The 14735-nt window shown below is 42.2% G+C and overlaps 1 long non-coding RNA gene and 1 pseudogene across 1 annotated transcript in view; one reads left to right on the top strand and one right to left on the bottom strand.

Annotated features, from left to right (window-relative positions):
- Positions 1 to 223: 223 nt before the first annotated feature.
- LOC113618316 (uncharacterized) overlaps positions 224 to 14735 on the bottom strand; it is a 25655-nt gene continuing 11143 nt past the window's right edge. Inside the window, exon 3 of the long non-coding RNA XR_003431970.1 lies at positions 224 to 530. This is a non-coding gene — a long non-coding RNA (uncharacterized LOC113618316). The remainder of the gene's footprint in view (positions 531 to 14735) is intronic.
- On the top strand, positions 5399 to 6333 carry LOC113618314 (ribulose-phosphate 3-epimerase-like; annotated as a pseudogene).

Below are 14735 nucleotides of genomic sequence, written 5' to 3' on the forward strand. Positions count from 1 at the left end.
TTTAATTCTCCAAGGAGCACAGATTATGTTCAAAGGGCTAAGATGGTTCATGGTAAGATCAGAATGGGTTACGGAACAATTAGAGAGAAAATTCAACTCAAAATAAATGTCGACTGAGTGGTTCTAGGACTGAGCATTTTTACTGGCGGGTGAGGTGTCTAACATTTGGATGCATTTGAATTATCGTCAGAGAGTGAGAGAGGACCTTAGCTGTCATCTTCTCTCTTTTCCCCAGCCTCCAGTCCTGGAACCTCTGACAGCCGATATGGTTGACCTTGCCCAGGACCTCACAGGCAGCCTACCTCGTGGATGCTTGCCCAGATCTAAGCTTACACGGTTTCCCTGTCGCCTCTAAATACCCAGCTTCCTCTCTGAATGGCCCACAGCGAAGGCATGTCTATAAGACAGGTTTGCTAATACCTGAAGTTAGGTCTCAGGTGTCTTCCAACTTGGCTTTTCCTTTTTCAGGCTGATTCTGTGGATCTGGATCCTTCGTGAGGTGGCTCACTTAACCAAAGAGAATGAACTTCCTGGAGAGAAGAGAACAGTGCTTCAGCCAAGCAAAGCTTGTGTAGCTGTGCTTCTAAACCAGACTGTCCAAAAAGCCCATGAGCATTTTCTAGACCAGCATCCCATCTCATTCAGCCTTTCCTCCCTTTCAGACTTTCCAGAACTTTCACCATCCTGGAGGTCCAGCACTAGCTGGTATCAGTTAACCAATGGTCTTAAAAGAGATAATAATATTCCATTGTATATATACATATATACACACAGCATTTTGTCCATCTGTTTGTCCATTGATGCATGCTTGGATTGCTTCCACCTTTGGCTCTTGTGAATAATGCTGCTATGAACATGGCTGTACAAATATTTGCTCAAGTCCCTGCTTTCATTTCCGTGGGGTATATACCCAGAAATGGAATTGCTGGATCACATGGTAATCCCATGTTTTGAGGAACTGTTATGCTGTTTTCCACAGGAACTGCACATGATCTTTTTTTTTTTTTTTTTTTACTGCATATGCTATAGTATAATTGTAACAATTTATTAGATATTGCCAAACTTTTTTCTAAAATTATATATATATACACACACCCCTACCAGCAGTGACTCAAATCTTTGCCAACACTATTATCAGATTTCTTAATTTTGGCAAATTTAGTGGTTTTAAAATGATTATTTTATCATGGTCTTAATTTTTATTTCCCTAATTACCACTGCAATTACTCATTTTACATGTCTGCAAGTTTTGTTTTTCATATGGAAGTCATTAATCCATTAAGAATTAATTTTGGGGGCTTCCTGGTGGTGCAGTGGTTGAGAGTCCGCCTGCCGATGCAGGGGACACGGGTTCGTGCCCCGGTCCGGGAAGATCCCGCTGAGCCTGCGCGTCCGGAGCCTGCGCTCCGCAACGGGAGGGGCCACAACAGTGAGAGGCCCGCGTATCGCAAAAAAAAAAAAAAAAAAAAAAGGAATTAACTGTTGTGTATGGTGTATGATAGAAATCTAATTTTACTCTTTTTTTAAAATTTATTTATTTATTTATTTTTGGCTGTATTGGGTCTTTGTTGCTGTGCACAGGCTTTCTCTAGTTGCGGCGAGCAGGGGCTACTCTTCATTGCGGTGTGCAGGCTTCTTATTGTGGTGGTTTCTCTTGTTGCGGAGCACGGGCTCTAGGCATGTGGGCTTCAGTAGTTGTGGCTCGTGGGCTCAGTAGTTGTGGGGCACAGGCTTAGCTGCTCCGCGGCATGATCTTCCCGGACCAGGGCTCGAACCCGTGTCCCCTGCATTGGTAGGTGGATTCTTAACCACTGCGCCACCAGGGGAGCCCTTCACTCCTTTTTCTGTGGATAACCAAGTGTCCTGGCTCCATCCTTTTCCCATAGCCACTATCTCATATGTCAAGTTTCCATATATGGTTGGTCTGCCTCTGAGCTGTTTGTTCATTTGGTTACTTTGTCAACCTACGTTAATGGCATCTGTTCTCTTTATCAGGAGGGGACAATGAGGTATTGAGAGAGACTGATCCTGGGTTAACTGGGCACTTACTGTCCGGCATTGTAATTGCACCTGGCTATGGACGAGGTGGTTGGAATTGGCCTGCTAGTTGAATAAAGTCCATGCACTCATGGAGCTCAAAGATACATATATTTAAATCCCGATGATGTAACGTGGTAAGTGTGGTAATAGAGGAACAGATGACATGATATGAGAAAAAAACAGCAAAGAAACAACTAACTAGTATTTGGGTGTCCAAGAAGGTAACGGGGGGGTGACCATTTCAAATGAGCTGAGGTCTAGAGGTACACAAATTTAATATCAAATCCCAGTGCTCCTACTTATTAGCTGTGTGACCCTGAAAAATTCTCAAGACATCGCTGAGCCTCAACTTCCTGTCTATTCAACAGAGGTAATAATAATACTTACCTCAGAAGGTGGCTGGGAACATTAAAACAAACCACATATCAGGAGCAGTTAGCCCAGGGCCTGACACAGTGGAAGTACTCAATAAATGTACACCTATCAATTCATTCATCCAATAATATTAACTGAGTACCTACTATGTGCCAGGCATGGTAATAGGCTATAAGTACAAGTGTGAGAAGGCAAATGGTCTTTGCTCTCATGTAGCTTTTGGTCAACCAGGATACACATATGCTTATAAAATATTCACACAAATATATCATTACAGATTTGATGAGTGCTATAAAGGGAAATTATAGCATGCTAGGACAGAACAGAAGAGGGAAACCTGATTTATGATGAGTGTTTTTATTATCACTACACATTTCTGAGCTGGGACTTGAAGGGTGGATAGGAGTTTATGGGCACAGCAAGCAGGGATGGCCATTCCAGGCAGACTAGACTTCAGAGGAAAAGGCATGAGATGCGAAAGCTTTTCTCTAGGTCAGGGGCAAGTGCCCCCTCACTCAGGACCCCCCTCACTGCCCAAAGACTTAGAGGGATTCCTCATGTCCACCTTTTCCAGGGAAAAGGCAGGAGAAATTGAGTGCCTGTGGCCTCCAAACATGTCTGGTGGCTCAGTGAACTCTGATCTTTTGTCAGTGTGATAAACTGTTCTCAATCCACTGACCAGCTCCTTGGTAATACTGGGCTGAAGATAAATGGTGAAAATGGCTTAGATGAGCTGGATTACTCCCGTGAAGTAATCCCGTTAATGTTGGTCAAAAATGTATTTAGGACTGACCTCAGTTTGGCACTCCAAAGCTCAAAGATAAAAAGAAGTGCTCAGAGAAAAGAAAGTAAAGTGATTAAAAGATTTTCCAAGACGTATGTGAAGTATTCTTACAAGCTAACGGTGCATACTGTTTGCCATTTAGAGCAGATGGGACAAAGAGTTATATTTGCAAGAAGGGAAATACAGATGCTTGTGAGGAGGTTTTCTGGAACAAGTACAATTCAATAGTTCTCAAATTGCAGTGTATATCAGAGTCCCTCCAGGAGCCTGTTAAAAATTTAGACTCCCTCTGCAGTGATGGCCATTGTCAATGTGCTCAGGAGTCTGCATGGGTTCTCTCCCAGCCGGAGAGCCCTGGCTCCGCCCACTCCACACCACAGCTTAGCGCTAGGTCTAGGGCAGACGCGTCCTGGGAGAAGTTTGCCACAGAGGCAGCCCAGATCCCAGGGGGCAGGACAGCCACCTCAGTTCCTGCAGCCACTATGCCCCGACCCCCAGCCCCAGGCTACTCCACACCAGAGCCTTGCACTAGATCTGGGACAAACACAACAGAGAAAGGGTTGGGCAGCTTCTGAGCAGAACTGACGCTGCCTGTGTGGGCAGTGCATAGGTCCTTACTTGTTTCAGCATCACCTCCTTTGAGGCAGGGCTCACACTCACAGGTAATGGATCCTACTGAACCCAACCCTCAGGGCTTCTAATCCAACAACTGGCGGGGGGGCAGACCCCACCCCTGCCAGGGTGGCAAGAGAGGAAGCCCCAACTCATATCCTGCACAGGCTCTAGATACTACAACACCTACCACACCCCCTGTCCAGGGGATAACAGCCAGCACACCCTGAGGAAAGACGTGACTGGTGTCCATACCGAAACCAGCCCTTGCATGAAAACGTGGGACATACGTAGTCTACACAGGGACGTTCTCACATAAAAACACCCTTTCAAGACCACAGCAGATAACTGTTTCTCTTAAATTTATAGAGACAGAGAAAGTTAAGTAAAATGAAAAGGCAGAGGAACTACACCCAATCAAAAGAACAAGAGAAATCCTCTGAAAGAACAAATTATGAAACAGAGCTCATCTGTCTACTAGACCCCAAGTTCAAAAAGGTGGTAATAAAAATGCTAACCGAACTAAGAAAGATTATCAATAGAAACACAGATCACTGTAACAGGAACTAGAAACTATAAACATGAACCAATAAAAAATAGACAATTCCATTGCTGAGATAAAAACCAATCTAGAAGCAATGAATAGCAGACTAAATGACACAGAAGAATGAATAAGTGATCTGGAAGATAGGATAATACAAATCACCCAATCAGAACAGCAGACAGAAAGACAAATGAAAAAAAAAAAAAAAGAAAGCAACATATAAGATCTATGGGATAATATAAAACATGCCAACCTATGCATAATAGGGGTTCCAGAAGGAGAAGAGAGAGGGAAGGGGATCAAAAAATGTATTTGAAGAAATTATGGCTGAAAACTCCTCAAACCTAAAGAAGGAAACAGATATCCAGGTACAGGAAGCACAGAGAGTCCCAAACAAGATGAACCCCAAAAGACCAAGACGCATTATAATTAAAATGGCAAATGTTAAAGAGAGGATTCTAAAGACAGCAAGAGAAAAACAAAGAGTCAGTTACAAGGGAAGCCCCATAAGGCTATCAGTTGATTTCTCTGCAGAAACTTTGCAGGCCAGAAGGGAGTGGCATGATATATTCAAAAAACCTGCAACCTAGGATATTCTACCCATCAAGATTAGCATTTAGAATAGAAGGAGAGGTAAAGAGTTTCTCAGACAAGCAAAAACTAAAAGAATTCAGCAATACTAAATCTACACTAAAAGAAATATTGAAGGGTCTTCTCTAAATAGGAAAGAAGGGCATCCGGCTGCAAGATTGGCCTGTCCATCCTCAACAGCGACCTGGACAGTTTAGGGGCCGATTACCCACACCTGGATGCATTTTGTTCCCAACATCACCTCTGGTCACCTTGTGGTAGAAAGCCTCCTAAAGCAGCTAGGCCAGGACCCTTTCTTTCTTTCTTTTTTTTTTTTTGCGGTACGCGGGCCTCTCATTGTTGGGGCCCCTCCCGTTGCGGAGCACAGGCTCTGGACGTGCAGGCTCAGCAGCCATGGCTCCGCGGCATGTGGGATCTTCCCGGACCGGGGCACGAACCCGTGTCCTCTGCATCGGCAGGTGGACTCTCAACCACTGCGCCACCAGGGAAGCCCAGGACCCTTTCTTTGACATGCACATGATGGTGTCCAGGCCGGAACAGTGGTTAAAACCAATGGCTGTAGCAGGAGCCAATCAATATACTTTTCATCTCGAGGCTACTGAGAACCCGGCGGCTTTGATCAAAGACATTCGGGAGAATGGAATGAAGGTTGGCCTTGCTATCAAACCAGGAACTACAGTTGAGTATTTGGCACCATGGGCTCATCAGATAGATATGGCCTTGGTTATGACACTGGAAGCTGGGTTTGGAAGGCAGAAATTCATGGAAGATATGATGCCAAAGGTTCACTAGTTGAGGACCCAGTTCCCGTCTTTGGACATTGAGGTTGATGGTGGAGTAGTCCTGACACCATCCATAAATGCGCAGAGGCAGGAGCTAACGTGATTGTATCTGGCAGTGTCATTAGGAGGAGTGAAGACCCCAGATCTGTGATCAACCTGTTAAGAAATGTTTGCTTAGAAGCTGCTCAGAAACGCTCTCTCGATCAATGGAACCACAAGGAGTCCAGTGTTTCTGCTTACGAGATCTAGTTTTTACTGGAAAACAAGACTATTACCTACCAAATCGTACCACAGTTCAGGCAGTGCTGCTTTTCTGAGCAATTATTCATTCCAGTGACTAAAATCCATTTTGCAGAATGTTCCAAGAGGTTAGAAATTGGTGTGTATTACATTTTCAGTGATGCAATTTAAAGATTAGTGTGGTAAAATACCATTTTTACTGGGAGACTTGATTTTTATAAAGAGTAAAAATATGGCTATATCAAGGTTATGAACAGAAATGTGTCTTAATGCCTAAGAAAGGCATATTAGCTACTATGAAAAAAATTTTTTTCTGAATTTCTAAAAAGAATTTTCTTTGCTTCTTGGCTTTTCTGAAAGCAAAGGAAGTCCGGTTTTTCCTGTTTCATGTCATTTTTGACTTGTGTATGTGCGTGATAACTAAGTTGGGATCTGACTGGGATGGCTCTTCTAGCTTCAAAAACATCTATTTTTTACTTTGCACCTTATATTTGATACATAAAAAAAACAATGTATTATGAAGTCCAGGAATTTTCAGGTGGTCTGTTGTAAAACGCAGGCACAAGTTTTATCAGGGTGTTTTCTTTGTTAGCTTTGCTCTAGGGGCAGGTTATTCAGTGGTTCTTCCCCCAACCCCCACCCACCCTCCACCAACCCCATTTCCCCTTTTTCTTAATCACACCCGCTATTCTTAAGTACGTAAGATGTTTTCCTAGCTCTATGCTAAAAGGAAAGGAAGGCCTCTATTTGGAAGTAATATTAAGTTGAATCCTGACTCTCTTCCCCTTTCTATTTGTTTGACCTTAGCAAACCAATCCAACCAACCTCTCTGAGCTGATTATTAACTGATTTATATATTGAATATAATCATAACAACAGTAGGGGGTTGTGTTGAGGATTAAGAGATACTATTAATTATATATGTAAAGCTTCCACTACTATTCCTAGAATTGTAGGGTAGTAGAATTTGAGGATGCTCAATACAAAGTAGCTATCATATAAATTTATGCTTTGTAGATTATAAAGTATGTTGATATAATCTCATTAAACCTACAAATCAGTCCTAAAAAAAAAAAAGGAAAGAAGCAAGACTCTATAAGAAAGGGAAAATCACAATAGAAAAGGCAATATATGAAAGGATTGAAGATCACTTAAATAAGCCAGTACCAAGATTAAAAAATAATTAAAATTATAAAAGAGGTTATAACCACAATAAACAGTAAAAGGATAAGCATGAAGATGTAAAATAGGATGTCAAAATCACAAAATGTAGGAGAGGGGAGTATAAAATGTAGATCTTTTAGAATGTGTCTGAACTTAAATGACTATCCATTTAAAGCAAGTAGATATAGTTATGGGTCAACATACTTGAAATCTATGGTAAACACAAATGAAAAACATACAATAGCTTCACAAAAACCAAAAAAGAAAGGAACTCAAGTATACAAAGAAAATCATCAAATCACAAAAAGAAAAACAAAAAGAAGAAGAAATGAAAAAAGAACTACAAAAACAACTGGAAAACAAGGATTAAAATGGCAGTAAGTATATATCTATCAATAATTACTTTAAATGTCAATGGACTAAATGCTCCAATCAAAAGACACAGAATGGCAGATTGGATAAAAAAACAAGAACCTACAATGTGCTGCCTATAAGAGACTCACTTCAGGGCAAAAGTTACACACAGACTGAAAGTAAGGGCATAGAAAAATATATTTCATGCAAATGGAAATGACAAGAAAGTGGGAGTAGCAAAACTCATATCAGACAAAATAGACTTTAAAACAAAGGCCATAAAGAAAGACAAAGAAGGCATTATATAATGATAAAGCAATCAATACTAGAAGAGGATATTACACTCGTTAACATATATGCACCCAATATAGGAGCACCTAAATATATAAAACGAATACTAACAGACATAAAGGCAGAAATTGACAATGATACAATAACAATAGGAGACTTTAACACCCCACTAACATCAATGGACAGATCATCCATACAGAAAATCAACAAGGCAACAGAGGTCCTAAAAGATACAATAAACCAGTTGGAATTAATTGATATCTACAAGACACTACATTCAAAAAACACAGAATACACATTCTTTTCAATTGCTCATGGAACATTATCTAGGATAGACCACATACTAGGTCACAAAATAAGCCTCAACAAATTTAAGAGGGCAGAAATTATTTCAAGCTTCTTTTCTGACCACAATGGAATGAAACTGGAAATCAACCACAGAAAGAAAAATGAGAAAAAAACGAACATGTGGAGACTAAACAATATGCTACTAAAAGAAACCAACAGGTCAGCAGTAAAACCAAAGAAATCAGAAAATATCTCGAGACAAATGAAAATGAAAACACCACTTTACAAAATCTATGTTTTGCAGCAAAAGCAGTTCTAAGAGGGAAGTTCATAGTGATACAGACCTTCCTCAAGAAACAAGAAAAATCACAAAGACCACAAAAGACCTAGAATTGCCAAAGCAATCCTGAGGAAAAAGAACAAAGCTGGAGGTATAACTCTTCCAGACTTTGGACTATACTACAAAGATACAGTAATCAAAACAGTGTGATATTGGCACAAAAACAGACATATGGATCAATGGAATAGAATAGAGAACCCCAAATAAACCCACACATCTAGGATCAATTAATCTATGACAAAGGAGGCAAGAATATACAATGGGAAAGACAGTCTCTTCAGCAAGTGATGTTGGGAAAGCTGGACAGCCACATGTAAATCAATGAAATTAGAACATTCTCTCACACCACATTCAAGAATAAACTCAAAATGGCTTAAAGATCTAAGTATAAGACATGACACTATAAAACTCCTAGAAGAGAACACAGGCAAAACATTCTCTGACATAAATTGTAGCAATATTTTCTTAGATCAGTCACCCAAGGCAAAAGAAATAAAAGCAAAAATAAACAAATGGAAACTAATCAAAGTTAAAAGCTTTTGCATAGCAAAGGAAACCATCCAAAAACAAAAAGACAACCTACAGAATAGGAGAAAATATTTTCAAACAATGTAACTGACAAGGGGTTAATATCCAACATATGTAAACAGCTCATACAACTCAATATCAAAAAACACAAACAACCCAATTGAAAAATGGGCAGAAGACCTAAATAGACATTTTTCCAAAGACATACAGAAGGCCAATAGGCACATGAAAAGATACTCAACATTGCTAATCATCAGAGAAATGCAAATCAAAACCACAGTGAGGTATCACCCACACCGGTCAGAAAGGCTTTCATCAAAAAGTCTACAGATAATAAACGCTGGAGAGGATGTGGAGAAAAGGGAACCCTCATATACCATTGGTGAGAATGTAAATTGCTGCAGTCACTAAGAAAAACAGCATGGAGGTTCTTTAAAAAAACAAAAATAGACCTACCATATGATCCAGCAATCCTACTCCTGGGTATATATCTGGAAAAAACAAAAACTCTAATTTGAAAAGATACATGCACCCCAGTGTTCATAGTAGCACTATTTACAATAGGCACGACATGGAAACAACCCAGTGTCTATCAACAGATGGTTGCTTTAGGAAGATGTGGTATATATACATGTATATATGGACTATTACTCAGCCATAAAAAGAATGAAATATTGCCATTTGCAGCAACATGGATGGACCTAGAGAATACCATACTAAGTAGGTCAGTCAGAGAAAGACAAATAATATATCACTTATATGTGGAATCTAAAAAATAATACAAATGAATTTATATACAAAACAGAAACAGACTCATAGACATAGAAAACAAACTTATGGTTACCAAAGGGGAGAGGGAAGGTGGGGGAGGGATAAATAAGGAGTATGGGATTAACAGATACACACTATTATAAATACAATAGAAAAGCAACAAGGATTTACTGTATAGCACAGGGAAGTACTCAATATCTTGTAATAACCTATAATGGAATATAATCAGAAAAAATAACTGAATCACTTTGCTGTACACCTGAAACTAACACAATATTATAAATCTACTATAATTCAATTAAAAAACAGGGGAGAGGATCAGCAGGTGGTAGGTCCATTTGTGCCACAATCTATAAACACTTAATAACTGAATAAAAACATTTCTAATAAACTTCTCGGGCTGTAAAAAATAATTTAGACTCCCTGGCCATTCCCAAGGCTCAGCAGGTGTTCCCTGGCCTCCATATTTTTAACAAGCTCCAGAGAAGATTCTGATGCTTGAGGACACCCTTTGAAAAACCTTGTAGATTTATTAGCATCTTAAACTTTTCCCTTTTTTTGTCTTTGATTGCAAATTCTTCTTTAGAAGAGTCTCAAGAATTGCTCTTTCTTTTCCATTCCCCCTTCCCCTGCCTCATCGTCAGCTGCAGGTCCCGAGCACAATTCCCGGGGCAGGTCAGCTGTCATGTAGGTGTCACTGCTCCTCTGTGGCTCCACTCCGAGATAGAGCCTGCTCAGAGACCCTTCTCTTTCCACCCCAAAATAGAAGGACACTCTTTTCAAGCAACAGTGTTCTCAGCCGGCAGTGGACAGTCTGCACTGAACGTGATCACTGTTCCAAGGGGCTGGGCTGGGGGCAGCGGCAGGACACACCCCATGCAGGCGTCTTTCTCTTTCTCTTTTGTCTTGAAATAAAGCACAGATTTCAAATTTCCTGTATCCTAGATTTCTCTCTTCTGGAGACACTCTCCAAAAGAGTGGCTTTCAGGGGCCGAACCTCGGGTCTGGGGGCTTGATCTTTGATCCCCAACACCCTTCCCTTTCCTCCCGGGAAGCCCAAGGTCTTTAATGCACTGCGCCCTCTAGAGGCCTGCTGTGGCATGCCAGTTAAATCCCGCGGAGGTTCTCACTACATCTTGACGCCAAATGAAAAACCCAGCGTAAGGAGCCCGTGGTGAAATGGGTCAGGGAAATGGGGAAAACGTTTTAAAGTCGCTGTTTCGCTTAGAAGAAAAATCTTGGCCTTAACTCTGACAACCAGTTTCTCTGGACAGCTCCCAGTTTCTTTAGTACATTTTCGCGTGAAGTCTGCCCTGTCCCAAAATTTTCTGAGATGCCCAAACGCCTAATTTTCAGTCTAGATTCCTTGTTTGTATGAATCTCTCCATAAGTTTGTCAAATCCAGGTTTTCTAGGCTGACTTGATTTTATCCTTTACAAAAAATCTTACTCAATTTAGGATGGGAGAAAAAAAAACCATGAGAAACATCCACACTGCATGGATGCGTTTTCATAAACTCACCTATTGTCTGCAGATAGTTTTTGTGGTGGTCTTGATGAATTGATGAAAGAGAAGAACCTGAGGTTTTGCAAGGTTTTCAGCAGGAGGAAACTGAGAAGGACCTGAACTCTCTCCTCCCTGCACCCGAGATCTACAGACATGGCCTTTTCTGGAGAGCCGGACGTTTCACAGGACCAAGACTCAGCAAAAGAGACTCGCAGAACTGCACATGGGAGCCAGAGCCTGAAGACCACATGAAGTGGCCTACCCCGGGGAGAAAACGTGCCCTGGTGTTCTTAGTTAAGAGGGGGAAATTCACATCAGTTTAAGCAACCTTGTATGCTTCCAATTCAATTCAAAAAACCTGATGTTGCCAAATAGGAACGTAGGCCCTTATGCATTTCTCAAGTAGAATGAAATAAAATTGACTGTCTATAAAATATTTATCAGATCTAGGCTACTGTTTGAATTATAATGTCTCCTGCAGGCTTTAAAATGTCCTCTCTCTGCTTATTTCATTATTGATTAGGCAGACAAAATTTTTACTTAATGCAGTCAGTGACTGTAATGTGTTTACTGGGATTAATTTATTCACTCTCAAGGATTAATTTAATTCTTTTATGATGGCAATTTTTCCCGGGACTTTTTTTCTCGCCCAAAGGGTCACATCCAAATTTATTAGACTGTTACATGGTTCACAATAATCTGGATATAACTGAATAATTTATGCCTGTGTTTGCCAAGCCTGGCTGCCCATCAGAATTATCTTGAGGAATATATTTTTTTCTTTAATATTCATTTTTATGTATTTATTTGGCTGTGCCAGGTCTTAGTTGCGGCACGTGGGATCTTCGTTGCTGCATGCAGGATCTTTACTTGTGGCAGGTGAATTCTTAGTTGCAGCATATGGGATCTAGTTCCCTGACCAGGGATGGAACCTGGGCCCCCTGCATTGGGAGTGTGGAGTCTTAGTCACTGGACTACCAGGGAAGTCCCTTTTGGGGAGTATCTTATAACTATTTTTTTGATTTTTGGCTGCGTTGGGTCTTTGTTGCTGCGTGCGGGTTTTCTCTAGTTGCGGTGAGCGGAGGCTACTCTTCATTGCGGTGTGCAGGCTTCTCACTGCGGTGGCTTCTCTTGTTGCAGAGAATGGGCTCTAGGTGTGCAGGCTTCAGTAGTTGTGGCTCACAGGCTCAGTAGTTGTGGCTCACAGGCTCTAGAGCGCAGCCTCAGTAGTTGTGGTGCACGGGCTTAGTTGCTCCGCGGCATGTGGGATCTTCCCGGACCAGGGATCGAACCCGTGTCCCCTGCATTGGCAGGCGGATTCTTAACCACTGCGCCACCATGGAAGTCCCTTGGGGAATATCTTAAAAATAGAGATTCCCAGGTCTCACCCCAGAGCCAGTGAATCAGAATTTCTGGGGGTGCGGCTGGGACATTCTTCCATTTAAAGATGCTCCCCAGTGATTCAGGGGCAGTAGCCGAGCCCCTCTTGATGGACTAGGGTTTGGGAATTGATCAATACAGTTTAGTCTTGGGTAATTTTAAGGTTAAAATGTTACTGACTTTAAATGTAGAATTTTCTGCTGGTAGCACACATGTCCTTATTTCTTTGCATTTTCCCGTTCACTGGAATTACTCAAGCACCCCTCAGTATATTAGAAGTGAACTTCAGAGGAGGAGGATAAAGGAGGTGAATGAGGTTCAGAATGGAACCGTGTTGTCACTGGCAGTAGTCAGTGTGGGTGAGGAGGCAGCCCAAACAAGTGGAACAGCCACCTCATGGGCTCTCTCTCTCCCTCCTGCTGGATTAAGCTCTTTGGGTCAGTGTTGCTCCATTAGACTGGATCCCTAAAGATCCTCAGGAAAGCTAGGTGGGTCCCAGGTTATGTGCCAGGGGAAGTCACCATGTTCAGTGATGTGAATTGGTACCTGGACACAGGACTTGAAGAATACTGATCTGTAAAGTCACTCGATGAGTAGAGACACAGTCAGACCATTTCAAAGCTCTCAAGACTAAAACACTCAATTATATCTCAATTAAAAAAAAAGGGCTTCCCTGGTGACGCAGTGGGTAAGAATCCACCTGCCAATGCAGGGGACACAGGTTCGACCCCTCGTCCGGTAAGATCCCACATGCTGTGGAGCAACTAAACCCGTGAGCCACAACTACTGAGGCTGCGCTCTAGAGTCTGGGAGCCACAACTACTGAGCCCATGTGCCACAACTACTGAAGCCTGCACATCTAGAGCCCATGCTCCACAACAAGAGAAGCCACCACAGTGGGAAGCCCGCACACTGCAAGGAAGAGTAGCCCCTGCTCGCCACAACTAGAGAAAGCCCATGTGCAGCAATGAACACCCAACACAGCCAAAAAAAAAAAAAAACCAAACATTAAAACATGACAAGAAGAGATTGGTTCAAGATGGCGGAGAAGAAGGATGTGCTCTCACTCCCTCTTGCAAGAACACCAGAATCACAACTAACTGCTGAACAATCATCGACAGGGAGACACTGGAACTCACCAAAAAAGATACCCCATATCCAAAGACAAAGGAGAAGCCACGATGAGATGGTAAGAGGGGCGCAATCACAGTAAAATCAAATCCCATAACCGCTGGGTGAGTGACTCACAATCTGGAGAACACTTATACCACAGAAGTCCACCCACTGGAGTGAAGGTTCTGAGCCTCACGTCAGGCTTCCAAACCTGGGTGTCCAGCAACAGGAGGAGGAATTCCTAGAGAGTCAGAATTTGAAGGCTAGTGGGATTTGATTGTAGGACTTCAACAGGACTGGGGGAAACAAAGACTCCACTCTTGGAGGGCACACACAAAGTAGTATGTGCATCGGAACCCAGGGAAAGGAGCAGTGACCCCGCAGGAGACTGAACCAGAACTACCTGCTGGTGTTGGAGGGTCTTCTGCAGAGGCAGGGGGTGGCTCTGTCTCACCCAGAGGACAAGGACACTGGCAGCAGAAGTTCTGGGAAATACTCCTTCGTGTGAGCCCTGCCAGAGTCCGCCATTAGCCACACCAAAGAGCCCAGGTAGGCTCCAGTGTTGGGTCACCTCAGGCCAAACAACCAACAGGGAGGGAACCCAGCCCCACCCATCAGCAGACAAGTGGATTAAAGTTTTACTGAGCTCTGCCCACCAGAGCAAAGGCCAGCTCTACCCACCACCAGTCCCTCCCATCAGGAAACTTGCACAGGCCTCTTAGAGAGACTCATCCACCGGAGGGCAGACAGCAGAAGCAAGAAGGACTACAATCCTGCAGCCTGTGGAACAAAAACCACATTCACAGAAAGATAGACAAGATGAAAAGGCAGAGGGCTATGTACCAGATGAAGGAACAAGATAAAACCCCAGAAAAACAACTAAATGAAGTGGAGATAGGCAAGCTTCCAGAAAAAGAATTCAGAATAATGATAGTCAAGATGATCCAGGACCTCAGAAAAAGAATGGAGGCAAAGATGGAGAAGTTGCAAGAAATGTTTAACAAAGACCTACAAGAATTAAAGAACAAACAG

Source organism: Aethalodelphis obliquidens, unplaced genomic scaffold, assembly GCF_003676395.1.
Source record: "Aethalodelphis obliquidens isolate GAN/ISIS:26980383/991018 unplaced genomic scaffold, ASM367639v1 scaffold5, whole genome shotgun sequence".
NCBI classification, from domain to species: domain Eukaryota; kingdom Metazoa; phylum Chordata; class Mammalia; order Artiodactyla; family Delphinidae; genus Aethalodelphis; species Aethalodelphis obliquidens.